This window comes from Bactrocera tryoni, chromosome 3, assembly GCF_016617805.1.
Source record: "Bactrocera tryoni isolate S06 chromosome 3, CSIRO_BtryS06_freeze2, whole genome shotgun sequence".
Classification (NCBI taxonomy): Eukaryota; Metazoa; Arthropoda; class Insecta; order Diptera; family Tephritidae; genus Bactrocera; species Bactrocera tryoni.
Genome location: NC_052501.1, coordinates 77,878,115 through 77,903,786, shown reverse-complemented (window position 1 = coordinate 77,903,786; position 25,672 = coordinate 77,878,115). Strand labels below are relative to the sequence as shown.

General features: G+C 35.1%; 1 protein-coding gene across 1 annotated transcript in view; it reads left to right on the top strand.

Annotated features, from left to right (window-relative positions):
* The window catches only part of LOC120770931 (protein king tubby), a 109,567-nt gene that overhangs the window by 60,098 nt on the left and 23,797 nt on the right, over positions 1 to 25,672 (top strand). The gene's annotated exons all lie outside the window — the stretch shown is intronic.

Here is a 25,672-nt window from a genome sequence, read left to right as displayed (position 1 = left end):
CCTTCAAAATCCAGTCATTGTAAGGAAAATTTTTTTATTAAACAAAATATCTACGCGAAATTAAGCGTGGTTTATTATTCGAGTTAAGACTACAATATACGAACGTTTTGTTTAGATCGTACAACTATAACATATAGCTGTCATACAAAGTAACTACTCAAAGGCAAGTATTTGCTTGGAAAACTTTTTTAATTGACGAGGCATCTTCGCGGAATATGGCGTGGGTTATTGCTTAAGTCAAAAAATTATTCTCTGAAGAAATTGTTCCAATCGGACCACTATAGCATATAGCTGCCCTACAAAGTGATCGTTCAAACCAAGTCCTTATACGGAAAACTTTTTTATTTGACGAGATATCTTCACAAAATTTCTTACAGAATATAATCTCAGACAGCACTACAATCTCCGAACGATTCGTTTAGATCGAAGCACTACAGGGTAAAGCTGTCATATAAACTGATCGTTCAAAACCAAGACCTTATATGGAAAAGTTTTTTATTTGAGGACATATCTTCACGAAATTTTACACAGATTACAACTAGTAACTGTGCTATAATATTCGAAAGTATTGTACAGATCGGACGACTATAGCATTTAGCCACCATACAAACTGATTGATCAAAATCACTGTAATGAACTTTGTAAGCCCTTCTATGCTATAATAAATGCAAGTGTGGAAGGTATTATAGCTTCGTTGCTGCCTGTTAAGGGTATTGTAGCTGCGTTGCAGCCGAAGTCAAAGTTTTTCTTATTTTCTTTTAATATCTTTTATCATTGGACGTTGTCTAAACTTTTCCATATAAAGCTTAAAGTTGCAAAAAACGTGCCGGATCAGCCTAAGCTGCGGCATTTAAAGTGATAACTCAAAGTTAAACTTGAAACTCTGGCAACTTCACGATTTTTCTACTTTTTCCAGCAATATTCTCGCAATTAGTTCTCCACTGCATATTGCTCAAGCCTTCTTTGTGTCAATTTCATAAACGCAATACTTTCCAACGAACCCATTAGAGTGGCATTAATGAGTTTCAGACCGCCAAAGCGACTTTTTCCAGCCGTAGAATGCCAGCAATAGCGAAGTGAAAGCTTCCAAGTGAACTGAAGCACGTTTTCTTAACACAGCGCTGCGCGTTCATCAAATTTATAGCGAACTTTTTTTTCGCGCTGTGAAACTTTCGCTGAAGTTTCGCAAGCGCTTTAGCTTGCTTGTGCAACAAAGTTTGCCGCAGCAGCTTCACTTTGCTGTTATTGTTGCTATAGCATATACATACATACATATATTTGTCAGTTTGTCACATTGTGGCACTTGTCATTTGCATATGAAACAGAAGCGCATGCAAATGAAATGCAATGGCTGCGTAATGAAATGATGGTGGTTGTGCGCGTGCATGAGTGTGCGTGAGGCGTAAGCGCGTAAATTTCATTTCCGCAAGAAAGTTTCGCAACAACGTGCTGCCACTGACAGCGCCACGCTGGCCCCAGCGAAGCATAAAACTGGACGAAACCGTGATGGAATGCAGATGAAATGCAGATGACTGCATGCTGTTATAATGAAATCGTATGCGTATGTATGTGTGTGTGTGCGTGTACGTGCGTTATGAAGAATGGCAAGCAATAAAATTACACGTGGTATATCACTTCCACTGTGCTCGGAGTTGTTGTTTTTGCTTTTGTTGCTGTTGATGTACTGTGTTTGTTATTGTTGTTTTTGTAATGGTACTATTGCTATTATTGTTGCTTTTGTCGTTTACTACTGTTGTTGTTCTTGTGTTGCGCATTTCTTGCGACAACAATTACGCATCAACAAATTATTTTTTTGGTAGTTGTTATTGTTATTTAAAGCTTTTTGCTATTGTTGTTGTTCTTGTGTTGCCCATTTCGTGCGACAACAATTTTGCATCAACAAATTATTTTTTGTTGTCGTTTGTTTTTTTGTAAAATTTTTTGTTGTTGTTGTTTTTGCAAAAATTTTTGTTGTTGTTTTTGTGTTGCGCATTTCTTGCTACAACAATTTCGTAGAAACAAAATACTTTTTTGTAGTTGTTTTTGTTGCTACAGTTTTTTTGTTATTGTTGTTGTTCTTGTATTGCGCATTTCTTGCGACAACAATGTGGTAGCAACAAAACATAACCTTTGTTATTGTTATTGTTGTTATTTTTTATGTTGTTTGTGGATTTTTTTTGTTTTTGTTGTTATTGCTTTTTATGTTGTTTTTGTATGTTATTGTTGTTTTTTTTGTTACTTAATATTTTCCTTATTGTTGTTGTGTCAATGTGTTGCCACAGCGATTTCGTCACAACAAAACAGGTTTTTTTGCAGCGCTTTTTGCCCACCTCCGTCTACCTCTTCATCTCATCACATTATTTGCGAATCTGCTTTTGGCATTGCCATGGCAATTATTTTCAACACCACCCGAAGAGCATTCGCAAGCCAAGCACGTACATTTGACGCAACGACAACATGCCGACAACCACACACACATACACCCATGCAACAGCGAGTGCAAATAAAGTGAGTTGTGAGGGGTGAGTAACGGCTTATTACCTCTTCTGCTACTCCCCTCCCTCTCCTGCCGCTCCACTCCCTCTCCTGCCATTCCACTCCACCTCCTGCCACAGCCTGCCAACCACTTGTGTGACAGTTTGCTCGCTTGGTTGGTTATTTGTTTGAGCGGCACTATCGCCTCAACGCCGCAATGCAATTTCCGTGTAATGAGCGCCCGCAGCCGCGCATACAAACACAAGCGCACATGCACACACACACACAGAGACATGAGTGTCATGAAAACACTTGCTTTTTTATTATTATTATTGCGGCATGACGTCTTTGCATTACGTCTTCATCGGCAGCTGATGTTGAGCTGCTGTTAAGCCATATTGCCTTTAACTTTATTTTGTTGCCACTTAGATACCTGTCTGGCACAGCGGCCGCAAGCGACATGCACAGCCGCAGCATCGTAACCGCAGCCAACTACTTTGTTGCACTTAAAAGCACTCGAGTGCGGAAGATGAAAATGTGCAACAAAAATTAGTGGTTGACGCACAACAGCCACACACACACACACGCCAGGCATTTATGCAGACATACTCATACAGATATATGCATATGTGTGTGTCTCATATAGTTACACTTTAGTTTATTTGAATGTGTTTATTTGTATGTGTGTTTAATTATAATGCAATAGTGTGAAGCTGCAAATAACTTAGCTGCCACGCCGTTGACAATTGCAGCTGCTGCGTGTCTGTTGCGCATTCCACTTGAGCGGGAATTAAAACTCGCTCGTCTTCACTTCTTCTCATTATTATTGCTGCAACGTCTGCAATTTCGGTTTTCTTTACGATAGGCGTCACGTTGAGTGGTTTATATGGCAAGAACACACACATTATGACACACTTGTATGGAGGCAAGTTTGTGGTCGCGCTGAGAGTTCGAGAAATGCTATGCCAACTGCATACAAATAATGTTTATGAAGCGATTGATGACAAATTTCGAATAAAAATTAAAATATGCATACATACATATAGGGTATACAATAGGGTGCGTAAAATTTTTTTTTATAATTATTAATTCATTTCGCTTGCTACTCTGAAAAATAGGCTTTTAGACTCTACAAAAATAGTCTGTTAAATATTCTATTTTTTTTTTACCCACCCTAATATGCAAATATGGTATATTTATAAACCGTAAAGAAATATGTTAAAACCGGTTCGATGAAAAATAGGTTTTCAGATTCTACAAACATTCGTTTTTTTTTACCCACCCTAATATGCAGATATGATATATTTATAAATCGTAAGCAAATATGTCAAAACTCTGAAGTACTCTGAAAAATGGGGTTTTAGACTCTACAAAAATAGTATGTTAAATTTTCGTTTTTTTACCCACCCTAATATACAAATAAGTTATATTTATAAATCGTAAACAAAAATGTTAAAACCAGTACTTTGAAAAATAGGTTTTTAGACTATATACATATACATACATATGTAGTATTTTTTACCCACCCTAATAAAAAAATACTATATTTATAAATCGTAAACAAATATGTTAAAACCGGTTCTGTGAAAAATAGGTTTTTAGACTCTACAAAAATAGTCTGTTAAATATTTAATTTTTTTTTTACCCACCCTAATACAAAAATACTGTATTTATAAATCGTAAACAAATATGTTAAAACTGGTACTCTGAAAAATAAATTTTCAGGCTCTCCAAAATATTCCGTTAAACATTCGATTTTTTTTTGCCCACCCTAATATACAAATATGGTATATTTGTAAATTGTAAACAAAAAAGTGAAAATCGAAATGAAACATAAAATCAAGAAGTAAATTTCAAGATACTTTTCTGAGTAAAAGTGATAAAAAAATTTGGTTAAATTATTACTAAATGTAAAATATGAAAAATAAAATATTTTCATATGATAACAACATTTCAGCACAGCAAATGTTTTTTCCAAGATATAATAAAAAAGAAATATAAACATATGAACGCATTCATACACTTTATTTATACATACATACACCATTCCTTTCTACGTATTTTAGTCATAGATACCATTTCCCACGTATTGATTTCATTCATTGTAAAAACCAAATGTTACTCATACGCAGTGGTATATTGAAGCTTTAGGTATAACATTTCTTTGCTGGCACTAAGCTAGTTCAAAGCTTTTATGAGCTATGAGTTAGCTGGTGGCTGCAGATCTTTGGCAGAAATAAATAAAACCAGCAATCCAATTCAGAGCGACAAAAAATACGTATGTATGTATGTATATTGTATATACATATGTACATATATGGACTTACATATACATATACTCGTAAAATGTCAGAGTTGAAAAAATAACTCAAGAATAATATTCATTAAAACTATAGCAAAGCATTTAATTCGACTAAGCATACGCCCCCAATGTACAAAAAATATGTCTAAAATTTATGCTTCTTAACAGGTAGGCTAAAGAACTAATATTACTCATACACCATGTCATACTACATTACTTGGAGCAACAAATAATATATCAAAAATAAAATTTTTATACTCTGCATAGAAATTATTAAGTTCGCCACGAAGTTTGTAACTTGAAAGGAAATGTCGGACACCGTATAAAATATATATATATATATTTGTGATCAATGTATAGAGCTGAGTTCAAATATCCATATCCTTCTGTTGTTATATACTCGAATTAGTGCCTCAATTTTCCAGATATCGATCTAAAGTTTAGCACACGTGCTTTTCTTCGCAAGACGCTGTTCATTTGTTGGAACCACAAATATCGAATCACTATAACATATAGCTACCATACAAACTGAACGATCGGCATCAAGTGCTTGTATGTAAAGCTTTACCAATTGACGAGCTATCTACACAAAAATTGGCATGGTTTATCCCCTAAAGCAAGAGTACAATCTCTGAAGAAATTGTTTAGATCGGATCACTATAGAGTATAGCTGAAATACAAACTGAACGATCGCAATAAAGAGCTTGTATGGAAAACTTTTTCATTTGACGAGCTATCTTCACGAAATTCGACAGAGATTGTTGTCTAAGCCAACTCTACAACCGCCGAAAATATTATGCAGATCGAACGACTATAGTATGTAGCTGTCATACAAAGTGACTGAACAAATTCCTTCTTATATACTTTTATGCTATAAAAATTGTAACTGTGAGGGTATTATAGCTTCATTTCAGCTAAAGTTAACGTTTTTTACTTGTTTTCAAAATATTGCACCCAAATAATGAGCAGAAGCATGTTATCAAGTTATTGTGAAATATTACTCATACGCAATAGCGTATAACAAGTGTCTATACAGAAAGGTTTTTCATTTGACGAGCTATCTCCACGAAATTTGGCAGAGATCATTGTACAAGTCAACTCTACCACTGCCAAAAATATTATGCAGATCGGATCACTATAGCATATAGCTGTCATACAAACTGACTAAAAAAAATTCAAATAAATTTGTATATATTTTTATGCTATAAAAATTGCAACCGTATGGGTATTATAGCTTCGTTTCAGCCAAAGTTTAGGATTTTTTATTTTTTTCAAAATATTTCACCCAAATAATGAGCACAATGGATGTTACCAACTTCTTGTGAAATATTACTCATACGCAGTGGCGTATGACAAACATTTCATTTAAAATTTTCGAAATTAATAAATAGCATGCAAAACCAATCCAGTTGTCTTAATATATTGCCTACACAGCTCTCTAGTTAATAAATATTTTGCTTTCAAGCAAATTTCCAAGCATCTTGCAACAATTAAACTAAATTGCCCCAACATACAGCAATTTAGGTTCAATTTAGTACTAAAATGCCTCGAAAACAAAACTATTAAGCAAATTAGCTGTCTCTAATGGTTATATGTGGCATGCTATTTAAATAGCAATTGCTGAAAATCAATCAATATGCATTATCTTTGGCTACTAAAAGCATTCGTGTAAATAGCAATTAATAATACATTAAATATTGATTTGCATGTGGGCACATTTAACAATTACTAATACACAATATAAATGCAATTGAAATGTCTGCTACAATCATTAATAACACTTACAATGTCAATAATCCACATAAACTTTATATTAATGATTTTTGAGGTTTTGGAGCAGCATGGGTTAACTAACACTAGTAGTGTACACACACACATTTGCGCTCAATAATTTCTAATTCCACATATGTATGTATACATATGTTTGAAAATATACTTTTATGGCATTTTCACCATTCCATTACATGTAGAACCTTGCAATAAAAACAAAAATTTACAACAAAAGCTAATTGTAAATATGTAGGTTAATATTTTCTTACAAAACACTTGTTGTTGCAACGTGCGGCACAAGCTAAAAGCGCCAAAAGTTATCTGATGTGTAAACACGTACTTGTTGTAGACACATATCCTTGTGATTATCAGCACATGTAGTATATGCATATTGAGTGGCAAAACACAAAAGGCACAACTGTCAGCCTTCAACTGGAATAAAAGTTAACATTCATCAATACGCTTACAAACACATGCACGTACAGGCTGTGAAAAGGTAGAAAGAGTATATGTACACATGTATGTACATACATGCGCTTGCTGTTTTAAAGGTAGTGCGCAATAGCTAAATTTTTATTATGTGTAATTTACTAAATTTTATAATAATTTCGATTTAATATCATCATTTTGGCATTTCGGGATTTTATAATTTCAGTCCCGAAACATTTCGGGATTCATCGAAATGGACCATTAAAACTTGTTTATTATTATTTTTTGTTATAAATAGAATTTCGGGAATTCAAAAAACTAATCCCGAAATTTTCGGGATTTATCGAAATGTTGCAATTACAAATTATTTACACATTATTATTTTTTTTATTATAAATAAATTTCGGGATTTCAATTTCAAAACATTTCGGGATTTTTCGAAATGTTACAATTATAATTTGTATGTATATTATTTTTTATTATACAATAAATAAAATTTCGGGACTCCACACATCAGTCCCGAAACATTTCGGGATTTTTCGATTATTATGCATATATGTAGGTACATACATACATACTACATATGTACATATCTGTGTACAACTAACAAACAAATCGAGTACAATATAAACGGTCCCCACTAAAGTTTATGGGAATATAAGGTGTTTAATAACCAGAATTTTGGCATCTTTGTTTAATGAATTTCGGGATTGTACGATTTCAAAATCGTGGTCATGAGAAATTTCGGGATTTAACAGAATATATTAATTACAATGTTTTTAAAATCGTATTTTTTTGATATTAATAAGCCAATCCATAAATTGCCTATAAAATACACCATGTCCAGGAACCAAGGACTCACAGTCGTTTATACCAGTTTTTACTACTGACTAACTTAATTCAGATTATGGTGGATAGAAATATAATATTGCGTAATATTATAACTTTATTATTGCAATTCGAAATTTCGAGATTACATTATATCGGTCCCGAAAATTTCCGGGATTTACCAAAATGTTGCAATTAAGGTAATATGATTTGTGTAATAAAACGAATTAAAATATATTCATTAATGCAATTCGGGATTACAAATTATTAGTCCCGAAAAATTTCGGGATTTATCGAAATGTTACAATTGAGGTAATATAATATTGTGTAATAAAAAGAATTAGAATAACTTCATTAATGCAATTCGGGATTGCAAATTATTAGTCCCGAAAAATTTCGGGATTCATTGAAATGTTGCAATTGCGGTAATAATATACTATTGTGGAATAAAAAGATTTTACATATTAATTTCTGTATTCGGGATTACATAATGTTAGTCCCGAAAAATTTCGGGATTTATCAATATATTACAATTGAGGAAATATTAGAACACTCAAGTAATTTAATTTATCTTTTTATAAAAAAATATCTTTCTAGGCCACCCTAACATATACTAATTATTTATACATACGAACAAAATTATCCTTTCCTGAACACATATACCCCTATAATATAAATAACATAAATAACACTTGCTTTCCTTTCAAACTCCTCCGCATGCCTCACGTAATTTTCCTTACGGTGAAACAGCATGTCGGTGTCAATCTGCCAGCCAAACACTCAGTTCGTTAAGTGTTGTTATCGGTTTGACGTTATTGACAATAACTACGACAGGGACATGTACAAAAGCCGAACAACAACCAATAATGGCAAGCTTATACACATAATAATGAGTCACCTGATGCACGCTCACAAACATATAGTATGTGCTGGCATTTGCTGAACGCTTAACGCCCCAAAGCTTGTCACTCGGCGCCAGCTTATGAGCAAGGACCTGTGCTCACATATGCATGTGTGTGTTTGCTTAACTTTTGTAAGTATGTGTCTGTATGTTATGTGCAGTTAAGGCTTGGTGTGCGTCCAACGCAAATGACCTGTCATCTCACATGCTCGTATTGTGCTGGTGCTGCATATGCGCGGCTGTGACTATTAACGAGCTCTTTGCTCCATGTGTCGTGGCCTTGTTTCAATACCATTGACTGTCTGGCTGATTAAACAAACGAAAGGTTAGACGCCTATTTGGCCGGTGACTTGTTGGGGTTCAAATGCCTAGCTTTTATTGTTGTGTCGTAGGCTGGTGTCTTTCGTAGGTGTCCCTAAGGGTGGCATGCATTTATAAAGAAATTGACCAGCAAGAAGAGTTTATACCAGCCTTACCAAGTATGAGCGACCGCTTCCTTTTCAGCTGTCCGATTCCTTTTCGGCTTGCTGGAGTTCGTTTTGGACCTGTCTCTCCCTCCAGCCGCACTCTACTGGAAAACGAAAAAGCTTTAAGCACATTTTTCTTAACTTAAAGCGTGCTTTATTGAGCAGACAGAGTTAATGGTCAACAAAAACCCAAATACCGTTCTAAATTAATTTTGTTCTTAAAATAAAAAATAAAATAAAAAATTAGCGCCACCCTAATATAATATTAATGAAGAATAAATATGTGCTTGCTCTTTTTTTAAGTAGGCTACTTTTAAATATAGACTGAATCTTAAAATATGTGCGACAGACACAGACCTAGCTAAATATAACGGCATAACATTTACGTCTCGCTTTGAAAGTTAATCAATTTATTGATTTTCAGAGACAACTGCTCTAGTCACCACATCTCTTCATTGCTTGTTCATACCCGAACTCGTAACTATTTCTGCTATCTCTTTCTCTTTCCGTCTTTATATGCGTAAAGCCAATGTGTGTCCTTTTGCTATTAGTGTTAAGTTTATGGTCACACATAACTGTTAATGGAAATTTCAGCAATAAAATCGATTGATCGATTTATGACGTCGTAAAGTGACTAGTGATTGACCTAATTCGCTATTTAATGTACCATTTAACAATTGTTTATTTATTTATTTTGTTTTTTCTCTTTTTGGAAAAAGCATAAATGAGGATAATATATGAATAAAAGAGATTTGGATAATTCATATAAGAAAAGTTGTTTGGGACCAAGGATATGAGAAAATAGTTATAAAAGTACAAAATACCGAATTTGATTTTTTTTAATAAGCCGAACAGGGTATATTAAGCTTGCCTCCAAGCTTGTAGTACTCAGAAAGAAAGTTCGGAGTTCATATGAAGAGTATGAAAAACCTTTTCATTTGAGAAGATATATTCACGCAATCTAGCACAAGTTATTACCTAAGGCAATTATACTATCTCCGAAGAAATTGTTCAGATCGGTCCACTTTATAATATAGCCGCCATACAAACTGAACGATCGGAATCAAGTGCTTGTAGGGAAAGCTTTCTCGTTTGTTAAGCTATCTTCAAGAAATTCGGCACAGATTATTCTCCAAGCCAATGCTATAATCTTTGAAGAAATTACTCAGAACGTACCACCATAGCTTATAGCCGCCATACAAACTGAACGAACACAATAAAGTGTTTGTATGGAAAACTTTCTCATTTGGCAAGATAACCTCACGCTTTTTTGCATGAGTTGTTGCCTAACACAGTAATACAATCTCCCATGAAATTTTTCAAATCGGCTTACAATAGCATATAGCTGCCATACAAACTGAACGATCGGTTTCAAGTGCTTCTATGGAATTTTTCTCATTTATTGAGCTATCTTCGAGAAATTCGGTTTAGATTACTTTCCAAAGCAGTGCTACAATTTCTGAACAAATGGTTGAAATCCGATCACTATAGCATATAGCTGTCATACAAAGTGAACGCTCCAAATCAAACTCTTGTGTGAAAAACATTATCATTTGACAAGATATCATTACGAAATCTTTCAGATATTATAGTCCAAGGCAACGCTACAATCTCTGAACAAATTTCCCAGATCGGTCTACTATAGCATGTAGCTACCATACAAACTGACCTTTCAAACTTAAGATAAAGATGTTTTTTTAACTTTTGTACTATATAAAGTGCACCTGTGAAGGGTATTATATCGCCGATATAGCCGAATTTGTCTTGTTTTCATATTGAGATGCGAAATTTTAACTTAAAATTTGCCAACCGTTTGAAAATATATATTACAAATTGCACCAAACTCTGAACTGGTCCAACTCCGACTAGTTAATATCAATTGCATAGCGGACAAGTTTAAATGTAATGCAATGAGTTCAAAAAGGCACCAAATTATTTCATAATAAGATAAAAAAGTTATTTATATAATTATTTAAAGAAATATATGATCTTATTGAAACATAATTAAGAGTTTGGTTATATATTGTATTTTTATTGGTTAAATATTAGTTATATATTGGGTATATCTGATAGATAGATACATATGTATATCATCATATTGAAAAAAAATTTTGAGTTTTGATTATAATATGGTTATACATTAGTTATATATTAGTTATATATTGGTTATATAATGGTTATATATTAGTTATATAATAGGTATATGTGATAGCGCAAGCTTAAATTTTATGCATATAATAAGATGTAGTGAATCGTAAGCAATAAAAAGCTCAATATAGATATTTTTGATAATACGTTGTTTTGCATTTTAGGTAACCATATGCATATTTCAATAAAAGAAATAAGCTGTTAAAAAATATAACAAAAAAAATTTATTAATCCACAATCATAAAGTAGTTAATTAAATTGTAGTCACTTGTCGTTCTAGCGTTGTCCAAGCTTTTGTCAAATATTTATGTGCAAATATTTAGTGCTGCCGGCCATTTTTACAACACACACACAACCTACACACTTCAGCAACAACAACAGCGAACTCAACAACCGAGCAGTAGTTGAGTCAAGCATGTCATTAAGGCTTTAAGCACTTGCAGACTCCAGTTCTAACACGCTATATTACACGTTTACACAGAAACCCAAACAATAGTTGTGCGCACTTGTTGTTGCCGCTTCGTTATGCATAGCTTTGGTTGTAATAAAATGTTTGCTTTGTTGTAATAAAATGTTTGCTTTATTGTAATAATAATTTGCTAGGTGCTCGTGTTAGACACACATAAATGTTTAATAAAACCCGAACAAGAGCCAACAGCTGTTCACAGCTCAAGTTGAGCTCGAGTATAGTCATTTATTCTGTTGCTGGTGACAACGAAAATTGAGCGGCAAATACCAAAAGCAACTGTTGTCAATACAAATTAATTTAGTATGCATATGATGCTGCCGAAAATCTCTCTCATGCCAACTTTTACTTGCAGGCAAATTAATTTAGTGTCATTGTTATTAAGACATGCCTCGAGTTGTTGAGCACAAAGAAATTGCGGCACGCTGACAAATTAATTGTTTATTTTGAGAATAATAATATACAAGAAGAGCTTGCAGATAATTGAGTGGCACATATAAAAGCGTAAAATACACACACACATACATACACAAATGTTTTACACATTTCAGTTGATTTCATGTGCTAGTAAAATGCCTTGCAGGCAGCAGCTTCAAATTTTATTAATGCATCAATTAGTACAATAAATATGCCAAGGCAACTCCTGATATGCTTAAGCCTTACTAAATTTGTGTACAAGAATATAACATCAACATAAACAAACATATATGTATGTAAGCCTACGACATTTCCAATTTACAACAACCACAGCTCGTTCATTATAATATTTGCCAAGCGCAGCTAACCTAATCCCAGCTGTCAATAAGCCCTTATTATTAGCCATGAAGTGCAATTTGATTGTCGTCCAGATAAACAGTTAATGAACGAATGTGCTGAACGTAAGCTTACATAACGAAAATTTCAAGCTAAAGGCTTTTATGCCTTTATTGGCTTTCATTGGCAGCTTGCCACATTAACTGCGACAACTTTTTCGGAAAAGCATTTTGGCAAACACTGCAATTATTCTCAGTTCAGAATGGCAGTTTATATAAATATTGAAAGCTTAGATATGAGCTTGCGAATGTCATATTATCAGCGATCGATTTGTGTAATAAAATAAATTTTAATGCACTTAAATAAAGAAGAAAGCATTTAAGCAAATGAATTTGTTAGCATATATTCAGGCGTTCAATGGTTCACTTTCGAGGTGCATACTTTTTTAAAGAAAAAAACACGTAAATTTCGAATTGAATGCGAAATGTTTATTATCATTCGAAAGAACATTCTTTGGCATTAATTTTTTGAAGACTATCTCTTTCCAATGTTGGCCGCGGCTACGTCTCAGATGTTCCATCCCTTAAATACAATTCTCGATAACTCATTCGAGCATTTCCCATGGTAACTGACGAAACATACATGTGATGTTTTGCTCTAAGGCCGGAATCGAAGCGGGATTGTTCGCATAGGAAAAAAGTCACACGGTGTGATACCAGACAATCTTGGTGGCCAATTCACCGACCCATAACATTAAGTTATCTGCTCATCGAAGTGTTCTCTCATCAAACTAAATGTCGCCGAGATCACAAGCTTCAATTTCAGGCCATTGTCGGTCGCCATTGAACGTTACGTTCTCACTGGCATCATTTTTGAAGAAATATGGACCGATGATTTCACCAGCCCACAAACAACATCAATTCGTTGTTTTTTCTGGATGAAATGGCCCCTCTTGAATCTCTTTATGTTGCTCTATATCTCAAAAGCTGCAATTTTGCTTGTTTACATACCCATTGGACCAGAAATAGGCCTCTTTGCTGAACAAAATTTGGCTCTAAAACGTCGGATCTTCTTGGAACTTTTCAAGAGCCCTTGAGCTTCTCGCTTGGGAAGGTCGAGCGCCTTCAGTTTTTTAACTAGCTTCATTTTGTAAGCTTTCAATTTAAGATCGCGACGCAAAAAGTCATTGCATACGTTAGTCCGTGTTGCAGCGAATGACTCTCCACGGTCTTCTCAATCTCTGCAACAGCTGCTATATTTTCTTCACTGCTCTTCTTTCGAAGTTGAAAGAGTGAAGTTATTTCAGTTTTAGCCCAAAGAAAGCAAAACAGTTAAGCAGTAAGTGCGATTCTTGGTTTTGAAAGGTGTTCCATAAGTTCAACTATAGACTGTGCAACCGTCCACCGTGCAATCATTTATTTTTCCAGCCGCACAGAATACAGCAAAACTATAATTTTTTAATACCAGTTGAATTTTGGACATTTTTGCTTAGTAATACAATTTTTCTTTCTCTTTCTCTCTACTTAAAATTTTTTTTTTATTAATAGCCTCAAATGTCATGAAATTTGTATGCCATGAATAGGATATATTAAGTTTGTAACACCCAATATGTCGGAGAAACTATAAAATATATATACAAATGATCAGCATGACCAGCTGAGTCAATTTAGCCATGTTAGTCCGTCTCTCTGTATAAATGCGAACGAATTTCTTAGTTTCTGAGATATCGAACTGAAATTTTTCACACATTCTTTTCACTCTAATGAGCTGCTTATTTATCGGAGCCAACGATATCGGGTCACTATTACATATAGCTGCCATACAAACTAAACGATCGGTATCAAGTGCCTGTATGGAAAACTTTTTAATTTGTCGAGATATATTCACGAAATTTGGCATGTGTTATTTTCTAAGACAACAGTGCAATCTCTGAAGAAATTATTCAGATCGAGCAACTATAGCATATAGCTGCCATACAAAGTGACCTATCAAATTAAAAGTCCTTGTAAGGAAAACGTTTACATTTGAAGAGATATCTTCACGAAATTTGGCATGTGTCATTTTCTAAGACAACACTGCAATCTCTGAAGAAATTATTCAGATCGAGCAACTATAACATATAGCTGCCATACAAACTGAACGATCAAAATCAACAGCTTGAAAGGAATTTATTGCTAAACATTTTTCGTCGACTGTAAACGGCTGTGTGCACATAAAAGTCAGCACCCGCTAAAGTCCTTGAAAACGTCTGCGCTCGACAATGTTAAAAACTCACTCACGACAAGAATGCAATAAAATACAAATGCCACTTTACGTTTACAAATGTGAACAAGTGTGCGTGCAAGCGAGCCAATGCCGGAAATATCATAAGTTTTATCAATAAAATATTACAACTGAAAGCAGCAAAAAGAAAATAGACACACACTAAAAATATTTCGTATTCAATGCAATACAGTGCATGTCATCAACGCGCATCCGCATTTAAAAGCGTATGTGTGTGACGATGAAATTATGTGTATGTGTGTAGGAAAATCTATGTGTGTAGCAGTGTGCGTTTATTGTGCTAGCAATTGCATGCAACGCGCGCGCTCCGCTTTCGCTGCAGCACACATGCAAGCTGGCACTCATACACCTGCAAACACATGCACCCACTCACACATACAACCGGCAAATCAACAATAACATTGAAATAAAGCTATCGCTATCAGTTCAGTTAGTGTTTTTTTTTTCGTTTTGCAATACAAAACAAACGACGGAGCGCTTTGTGCCATGCCATGCGATGCCATGCCTGTCTAGATGTCCTTGATATTCTTTGGCGCTACAACAGTCCGCTCAGCGCACACTTCAGTTCTTCACTTTTCCCACGCCGGCGGTTCAAGTGTGTATGCTCCATGGCGTTTCGTTTATTATAACATCTGTGTGCGTGGCATATCTAGAATGCACCTGACAGTTTGGCGCACTCACCTACACACATACACATACACACATATGTGAGTGTGTGTTTCCTATGCATTGAATGGCACTGGCACCAGGCGAACTTTAGCTCCATGGCCAAAGTCAACAAATGTCATAAGTAAATTAATACAATTGAATGTACGTATATGCATATGTGTGCGTGTATGTATGTTTGTATATAAATACATACCTACATATATGTGATAATGCGCTTGACCTTCATTTACATTAATATCGTTATAACAACTTTGTTGGAAGCAAATGCAGTTCATATTTATTTAGTTGGGCAAAAGTTAAGTCATTTAAGCAAAAGATAAACAGAGCTTTGTCATGCTTGCGGTTAAGGAAAATATTACTCAGATTCTTACGTATAAAGTTCACATTAAGACGACTGCAGCTAATAATAAGTAAAACGTTAACTTCGGTGCCACGGTAGTTATAACACCACATAAAATGCAATAAAGAGATTTTTCTCTTGATTTTGATGGATCAGTTTATTTGCTAGCTATATGCTATAGTGGTCCGATCTGAAAAAATTTGTCCAGATATTATAGCAATGCATTGTATAATAAATGTGTGCTTATTTCCTGAAGATACCTTGTAAAATAAAAAACTTTTCATATAAGTGCTTGATATGGATAGGTCAATTTGTATGACAGCTATACGCTATAGTCATCCGATCTAAATAATTTCTTCAGAGAGTTCATCACTTCTTTAGACAAGAATCCATGTCAAATGTCGTGAGGATATCTCATCAAACAAAAAAGTTTTCCATATAAGAGCTTGCTGTAGATAAGCCAGTTTGTATGACAGCTAGATGCTATAGTCAGCCGAACTAAATAATTTCTTCGAAGAGTACACCACTGCCTTAGAAAATAAACCAAGTCAAATTTCGTGAGGATATCTCGCAAAACAAAAAAGTTTTTCATACAAGCACTCCATTCGGATCGTTCAGTTTGTATGACAGCTTTACGTCATAGTGATCGGATCTGAACAATTTCTTCGGAGATTGCAGCATTGTCTTAAAGGATAATTTAAGCCAAATTTCATGAAAATATCTTCACAAATGAAAAAGTTTTTCATACAAGTACTTTATTTCTATCGACCAGTTCGTATGGCAGCTATATGTTGTAGCAGTCCGATCGAAACAATTTTTTTCGGAGATTGCATAATTACTTCAGATAATGATCCGTGCCAAATTTCGTGAAAATATCTCCACATTTGAAAAATTCAGTAGCACTTATACCACGCGAGATAAAGATAACTAAAGCCAGCAGACAAGCAGCACTTACAAAGTCCGATTTATAACTAAAGTAATAGCTATAAGAAAGATCAGCATCCTAAAAACACTGAAATATAACACACAGCAGCCATGATATGCTTCAAGCATACACTTTCTTCAGTATAATTCTCTCTCTTACTTGTTGCACCCCACAAACGCAAACAATATGTTACTCATACGCAGTGTCAGCTCGGCTCAGCCAAACTTTTCTTCACACATTCACTACGTTTTTGACTCAGCCATGCACACATATAAATACTGCTAGATACACATGCTTGAGTTTGAGTAACAATTTGCATAAATCGTTCATTGTTTGCGCCGAAATGTGCGAAAATGCGCAAATATTTAGCAGCACAACTCGCACTTCAATTGCCTTATTGTCACTTAGAAATGCCGCATTTTAATTTTATTTCATTTGTGTGAATCACAAAGCGCATGAATTGCCGGAAAACATATGCATATATACACACGTACATATGTCACATTTCATATTTGGTGGCGCAATGAATGTCAGTTGTTGGAAAGTTTTAGAAAACTAGCAATATCCTGAGATATACGAGCTGGCAGGCTCGCTAAGCACACACACACACAGCTTTGGAAAGCTATTTATTTGAAAAATCATAAGTAAACAAGAAAAAACGTTAACCATGGATATAATACCCTACACAGGTGCATTTTTATAGCATAAAATGGTTTGAAGAGATGTTATTTGTGATTTTTAACGGTTAGTTTATTTGGCAGCTATATGCTATAGTAGTCCGATCGGAGCAATTTTTGCAGAGATTGTAACTAAATGAATGTGCAAAATTTCAGGTTGATAACTAAAAAACTTAGGCACTTGTTCGCCTATGTAGACATGAAACAAGACTAAATCGACTCAACTCATTCACGTTGATCATTTAAATATATACTTTATAGCGCTTTCAACTCTTTTCGCATGTTACAAACATCGTGACAAACCGAACTAATCCTGTTCAGGATATAAAAATTCAAGCGTTCTCATACTTACACATATACAGTTATGTGTGTCCACGTTTTGCCTGCAAAAGCACGAACTGTCGCAAACAACAACATTTTTTTCGTCACTTTCTTCTTTTTTCATATAAAAACACCATAAAGTTTCATGAAAAAATATTCCACATTTTTTCACCATTTTTAAACGTATATTCATATTGCCTGCGAAACTTTGCTGTCGGCGGCAATGTGTCAATATTAGTCCGACAGCTATGGCAACGCTGATATTTGCTTTGCATATGAAGGCGTAGTGAAGTCAAACAATGCTTGTGACCGCCAAATAAATGGGTTTATGGCCATTGAGTTTCTTTTTTTCGCTTCGGCCTTCTCGCGTTTGTAGTTAAGGGTATTCATAGGGGTTAACAAGTTTTGAGGCCATTGAATGGTGAAGGGGTTTCAGATTATTCTAACGGTATATTTTGTTGATTGTATGATATAAGGACGGTACTGAGACTTTCTTCATAAACTCGAGTTTAAGGTTTTCCATTTCTGAAACACCATCGACGACCATCTCAGGGCTCGATAGGTTTAACGTAGTGTGAGTTTTATTTAAAATTTTCTTTATAAATAATGATAAAAACCACATTGTCATAAACTCGAGTTTTCAATACAATAATTAGATAATGATCTGTCATATTACAATCATAAACTCCACATACGAGAGTGGGGTTTAATTATAAACACCAAATTTTTATAAACTCGAGTTTATGACACAATAATTAGACAATGATCTGTCACATTACAATCATAAACTCCATAATTGAGAGTGGTGTTTAATGATAAACACCACATTGTCATAAACTCGAGTTTATAACACAATAATTAGATAATGTTTTGTCACATTACAATCATAAACTCCATATTCGAGAGTGGTGTTTAATGATAAACACCACATTGTCATAAACTCGAGTTTATAACACAATAATTAGACAATTATCTGTCTCATTACAAAAAGTCTAGAGGGATTCTTTTGGTTAAACTGAACCTTAAATCGAGAATATATCTTCAAAATCAAAATCTAAATCTATGCTCTTAGAAAAAAAAGTATGGGAAAGAGCAAGATATACAATCAACCACTACTGCACTTTTCACTGCTCTAGAATTATAAGAATCTTACAGAATTTTTCTCATTGAAGTTTTGTTCTTGTTCCAACTCTCCTCTCCAATTAATAGCACACCGCATTCTTTTAGAACTAATTACACTCGAACATGTCATTGCGCGCAGAAATTTATTAAACGGCAAAAACCTGCAGAATGCAAGGACTCACCTTCACCCACATCGTCGACAATTCTGTGGCGTAGGGTATAAGGATTTTATGAAAGTATTGAAGCTTGTGTGTGTGGGCAGTGTGTGTATGTCTGTTGCATTTAGTTTGTAGCACAGGAAGCCATTCGCGCCATTTTCAATACAATTTTCTTGTGTATTTCATTTATTAATAATTCTTGACCTTCTTTTGAGCTACTAATCTTATTATTCTTTTACTCGTCGCGGTAGTATTTTATTTTGTTTGCAAACTTTTAGCGAAATTTTATATTGAAATAGTGAACAATATTGAACAGATTAAACAAATTTCGGTTTAGTCTGCTATTTTTTAACTTAAAGTAAAGTTTTTTACTTCAAACGAGTCATTTTTATAACTTGAACTGGGTATTTTATGTTTGTACCACGCAGAAGGTAACCACGAAGACCCTATAAAGTATATGGTATACATAAATTATCAGCATGCCGAGCTAAGTTGATTAAACTATATACAAATATACGCGAAATTTCGCACACGTCAAGTAACTGCTTATTGATCCAAGCCGCCGATGTTGGGCCGCTATTGTATATGGTTGCCATACAAACTGAACAAGGATCAAGTACTTATACGAAGAGCTTCTTCATTTGACAAGATATACTCACGAAATTTGGCATACATTATTATCTGAAGCTCCACTATGATCTCTGAACAAATTTTTCAAGTTGATCAACTATAGCATATAGCTGCCTTACAAACTGACCGATCCAAATCAAGCTCTTGTATGGAAAACTTTTTTATTTGACGAGATATGCTCACGAAATTTGACTAGAATTATTGTCTAAGGCAGTGGTGTACTCACCGCAGAAATTGTTTACATCAGATAACTATAGCATATAGCTGTCATACAAACTGACCGATCCAAATCAAGCTCTTATATGGAAAACTTTTTTATTTTGCAAAATATCTTCACGAACTCTGGTATAGATTATTGCCGAAGACAATGCTACAAACTCCGAACATATTGTTCAGATCGGATAACTATAGCATATAGCTGCCATATAAACAGGCGGATCAAAATCAAGACAAAAAAATTGTTGCAGCCTTTCCTGCTATAAGAAATGCACGGTTAAATGTTTTTTTGGTTTTTTTGTTTTATTTATTATATGGCAACACTTATTTTTCGCTTCAAAAAAATTGTGGTAGAATAAGCTTAAGACAGAAAGTTACACAGAAACACATACGTTTCACAAAAAAATGTAACAATTTGAAAATGGTGGTTAATACTGAAAAAAATATTTATTCAAAAAACTGTTATGCATTCTTGATGCATAATCTCATTCATAAGGTATACATAATTAAACAAAAAACCATATTTTCAACATTTTATTCATAAACTCCAGTACAACCTACAGCAATATGCCGAACTTTTATTTCTGCAATTGTAAATAGCATATTTGACCTTAAGCACTCAAGTAAGCAGCTGCTTAACTTTCAAATGCAGCCATATGTGGATTAGCCACCTCATAAATGTGCTTATGTGCAAGCCTACATATGCTTCTCCTTACAATTGCTGCCTTCTGCACTTAATCTCCAGACGATTTCTATACAGCATATTTGCTAAGCCATGCACACTTCACCTCCTTGACTGCTCTGCTAAAACTTTCAAAAATTTAGAGCAAATTCTCTGAAATTCCAAAGCAAGTGGGTGGAAAGTGCCATAAAAATGTGGTAGTGTGGCGTGTCATATGACCAATAGCGGCTTCTTCTAATATGTGTATGTAGTTGAAAAGAGAAAGCACAAAAGTTTCCAAGTAAATACCGAACTCATTGGTGGGAAGCTAGTACTGTTAAGCACTCAAAGTTAAAGTTTCTGATTTGTGACAAATGAGTCAGAGGGCACTCAAGTAATTGTTGTACATTTTGTTCATAAAGTTCAAAATTTTATATTACAGTAGCTACACATCATGCTATATACATATATATTGTGACAAAAAGCACCTGGAAATTGTAATAAAATTTCGCGGGTAAATGATATTTCATTTTTCGAAACTGGTAGGACCGTCCATATTATTACTATGCCAAATATGAGGGTGATCTGTGAACCAGTTTGTTTAGAGCAGCAATTTCCGGGTACTTTTTTGTCACAATATATTTATACATATATTAACAAATATAATCGACATAAACCCACATAATTTAATAATATGATTATGATATGACAGTTCGAAAACGGTGTTGTTTTGGTTTCGAGCAAGTCCTTAAAATTAACGAACAACTTTTACATGAAGTCGGACCTTAACAGTAATAATTTAAGCTTGTTATTTATTATTATACTACACCAATATACCCGGATGTGTACATCTACAAATAAATAGTTTTCTAATATATTTTTTTATTTCTTTTGCAGGTATGGATGACATTAACCAGATTATATGTATATCTGATATGAAAGCTAAGTACGTCAATATAAAAATGAATAGATAAAGGCTCACATATTAATAGCCAACTAAAGACTCGAATGTCTACTAAGGTCTTAGTTCCTTCTGTCAAGTATTGACACTCTACGCAACAAACTCCTGTAAATTGATAAATTTACTTACTCTCCTATGTTGGATTAGGTTAAGAGCTCGGTCCTGACAGGGATCGCACTCATGTAAGAGATCATAAGACTTTTACACATCGGCAAAGCGCTTTGAGCCTATCACAAGTTTGTTGTGACGGCTAATGTCAGAATGTCAGTTTCTGCTAACTCTGCTGGTTCGCCGAACGTAAGGCTGCCGAGATTTTTAAACCACAGTCTTGATGCCAATGGAGATCGAACTCGGTCCCATCGCAATGTGAGCGTGGCCCCTCTTACTAGCTTGTCGGTTTTGCGGTTGCCAGCGACTCCGCAATAGTCGGGATCCCAAACAAATCTAATGATAAAATAGTTGAATGCTATTTCTTGTGAGGATAAACACTTTTTGAGACGTGTCACTACTGCACTTAGTACCAGTACGCCTACCAGGAAAGCACTACAGTAGTCCGGTAGCCTAAAGCTTAGACTAACGCAGAGCTCTCTATAGAAAACTCCACCTCCAAATTTGCCTTCTAGCTTCGACGCTTTCGAGAAAAAGTTGACTGCACCTCTTCTCCAGCGACTTCTTCCCATTCACATATCACTCGTCGGCATGTGAGTGGAGAAACAGCCGCCACGAGTGGACATTGATCCAAGTTTTCAAGAATGCAGTTGAAGGAGGAAAGAATTTCGGTGTGTTCTTGTTCATAAACCTTCATATACTAAACTTCCATAGCCTTAGACACTTTGCAGCAATACACCTGCCTGTAAGGCGACGAGTTCTATGTGTAAAATGTTATTAAGTGCTACTGTTGATGGCGTTCGTTTTGCACCGAAGATGCGATAAGCCCGCTCTTTGGACACATTCAAACTTCTTAGGAAATGTAGACTTTTCGAGCGCTCTCCACCAAACGAATACACCGATACCACACGGTTTCTTAGAGCCAAATCATTTCCTTTATTGAGCTTATAAACCTTTTCACTATAGCTCCTTATGTTGCTATAGAATACCTACCTTATTCCCACCTCATTAATTACTTGGCATCCACGTAAGCTTTTTATCAAGGTTAATTATCTGTTATTTCACCTTGTCAACGGGTTGAAGACGAGAGCCTCCAAATGAGTAGTGAGTAAGATCTGGGATCTTATATCTCCTGGTAAATTAAAACATTTCAGTTTACTTGCGTTGACGACCTAATCCTCTTTACTCACCCACTTTGAAATACCATTCGGTTACCGCTAAGACGGTATTTAGAAATTTTCCTTTAACTATAGGAACAACAACAATAGAGTAGACTATCGTTAACCACCAAAATCCATAGCAGCGGGGAAAGTACCACAATCAGTACCCTCCATTAACCTTTATGGATGTCTTTGCACTACCCCACTGCGCTACGACCGTTACGTTGCGGGATAGACTCTCATATAGTATATAGTCTATCTCTGCTCTCTTAACCCAATCCCAATGGATCACCATTACAATTTGAATCGGAAACTAAGCCAAGTATTCGGCTTATTAGACAAGGGTAAAAAATGTTTGAAAGTAAAAAAATCAGATGAAGACTGAAACTGAACAAAATGAAGTGAACAAAAGGAAAAGTAGTTTGAGCGCGATCTGAGGTCGTTGATTTTTAAGGGTTTCCAACAAAACTAAGAGTCCAATCACATCACTATTAATAGGCAGATGAAATGCGAGTAAAAAAAACAGCGTTCAATCGCTATTCAGCAGCTTTGCAACAAAAAATTATTTTAAAAATTTTTCAAAAATTATTTTTAAAATTTATTTATTTATTTTTAAAATTTATTTATTTATTTTTATTTTTTTGCATTTTATTTGAAATACTCGTAACCATTTTAAAGTCTAATGGAAGAATTTAAATTAAAATTATATTTTAAGCAATAAAATATCAATTAATGAGAGAGCTATTCTTTCTGTTCTTTTCATTATTGATTTCTCTTCTTTTAGTTGTTTAAAAGCGTGCAAGAGTTGCACATTTTTCTTTGTAAAAAAATTTCACAATTTTTCAACGCTTTCGGCAGCCTCCACATATTTGAGCACGCATATAAATATCTACATACAGATGTGCGCGTTTGTTTGTGTTTGTGCGGAAAAAACGTTATGCATAAAAGACAAAAAACAGCGCATTCCAAATTCTTCTACTTTTTAGCAAATACTATATGTACATATCAGTACATATAATTTTTCTGCTTTTTGCTAGCAATATCTGACAACATTCCTACATTCCAGCAGCATTGTCTGAGACAAAAGAAATTTTTATACAAAATACATATGTGTGTGTATTTATACATATGTACATATATGTAAATTTGAGAGACATATTTTTATATAATATACATGCATACATATATATACATATGTATATATGCATACTGTTCGAATTATTTTCAGCTGCCCGAAAAAATTAGCACCCAGCTCCATTAATCCTTAAATTACAAGTTCTTTAAATTCAAATGTCTTGCTTCAAACCAAACTTCTATGCTGCTACAACAACAAAAACAACGATAATTTAACAGTTTTATTACTTTTTTTAACACAAACATTTCTCAGCTCTTCTTTGGTCTTGTATTACTATAATATCATGGACTTTCTCAAGGTCAAAAGCAAGTCTTCCACATATTGCCTAGCAATTTCCTGTGGAGAGCAAAATGTTGGAGCGTTAAATAAACCCAAAACTCAATCGAAATGGGCGTAAAAGCCCACGAAAAGCTTGAAGTGGTATCGAACCTTGAACACCTCAAACTTATATAGTCTTTTTTGCAACAGAAAGGTCGTGGCGGAGTGGCTTTGCATCTAGGTAGTCAAGAATCTACTTGAAAAATTCCTGGTACGAGGCTACAGTTTGACAGACTAAGCCGACGACGATTTCCTTATGGTTAAAAAAATATTTCTAAATACCATCAACGAGCTAACCGAAGGGTACCTCAACATGGTATTGGGCGAAAAGAAGCGGTTTAGCCATCAACCCAAGTAAAAGAGAAATTGTGTTATTTACCAGGAAGTTTCAGATGCCAGACGTTCCTCTCACCTCATTCGGAGTGTCAGGTCTTGAAACTGTTTGATAAAGTAAAGTACCTAGGGCTTATCCTTCATTCACGGAGGCCAAGTACTGAGGAGGGAGTAAGGAAGACATCGGTCCCCTTATATTTCTGTAGAACAGCTAAAGTGAAAAGGTGGGGAATTTCACCAAAGTTGGTCGTTGACTCTAAAAAACCGTAGTCAAGCCAGTAATAATCCATCAAACATTCGTCTGGCAGGCAGCGCTCGAAAACACTAGACTTGCTTAGAAGCTTGAGGGTGTCCAAAAGACTGCTGTTAAATGCATCTCCGTCGCACTGCGGACTTGACCAATAAAAGCACTTAATGACATTCCACACATAGCACCCGTGATTTAATGTGCGCTCTAAAGCTCAGTAAAGCTAGGCATATGAAGGTGTCCGAACAAAGACACGCGTGGCGGCTTTTTTTTGCTCTCATACCGACGAGGGATGTGTGGATGGGAAGGACTCGGTGAAAAAGAGGCATGGTGAACTTTATCACGGATGGGTCGAAACTCGGACGTGAGGTTAGAGGAGAAGTTTACTATAAAAAGCTCTCCATCAATCGTAGCTTTATGCTACCGGATCACTGTTGAGTTTTTTAGGCAGAAGTGGCTACTATTAAGATGACGGTAAATGTACAGTAAATGTACTGACGGTACGAAGTATAGTGGTGACACTCATCATGGGGTGTCTGTCCTCACTAGAAATAGCATCAAACTAGTTCTTCATCAGACTCGTTTGGTAATAACAGTATTGCTGACAACTGTAAAGCCTACGAGTTAACCTAAGGGAGTACCCTTGCCCTACTCACATTGAGTTGGAGTCGAATTGGATCTCCATTGCCATCTTCCGTTCTAGCGCTGGACCAATAAACCACGCGTGTGCTTAAAAGGAGCTGATCGACAGCAAGCGGCAAGGAGCTAATCGGTCTGCAAGATCCTTTTGCCCTAGTGTAGAACGTAGGAAATCTACTGAACTACTTGTCGTGGGCAAAGTACGCAATCGTAGGAGTTCTAACTGGACA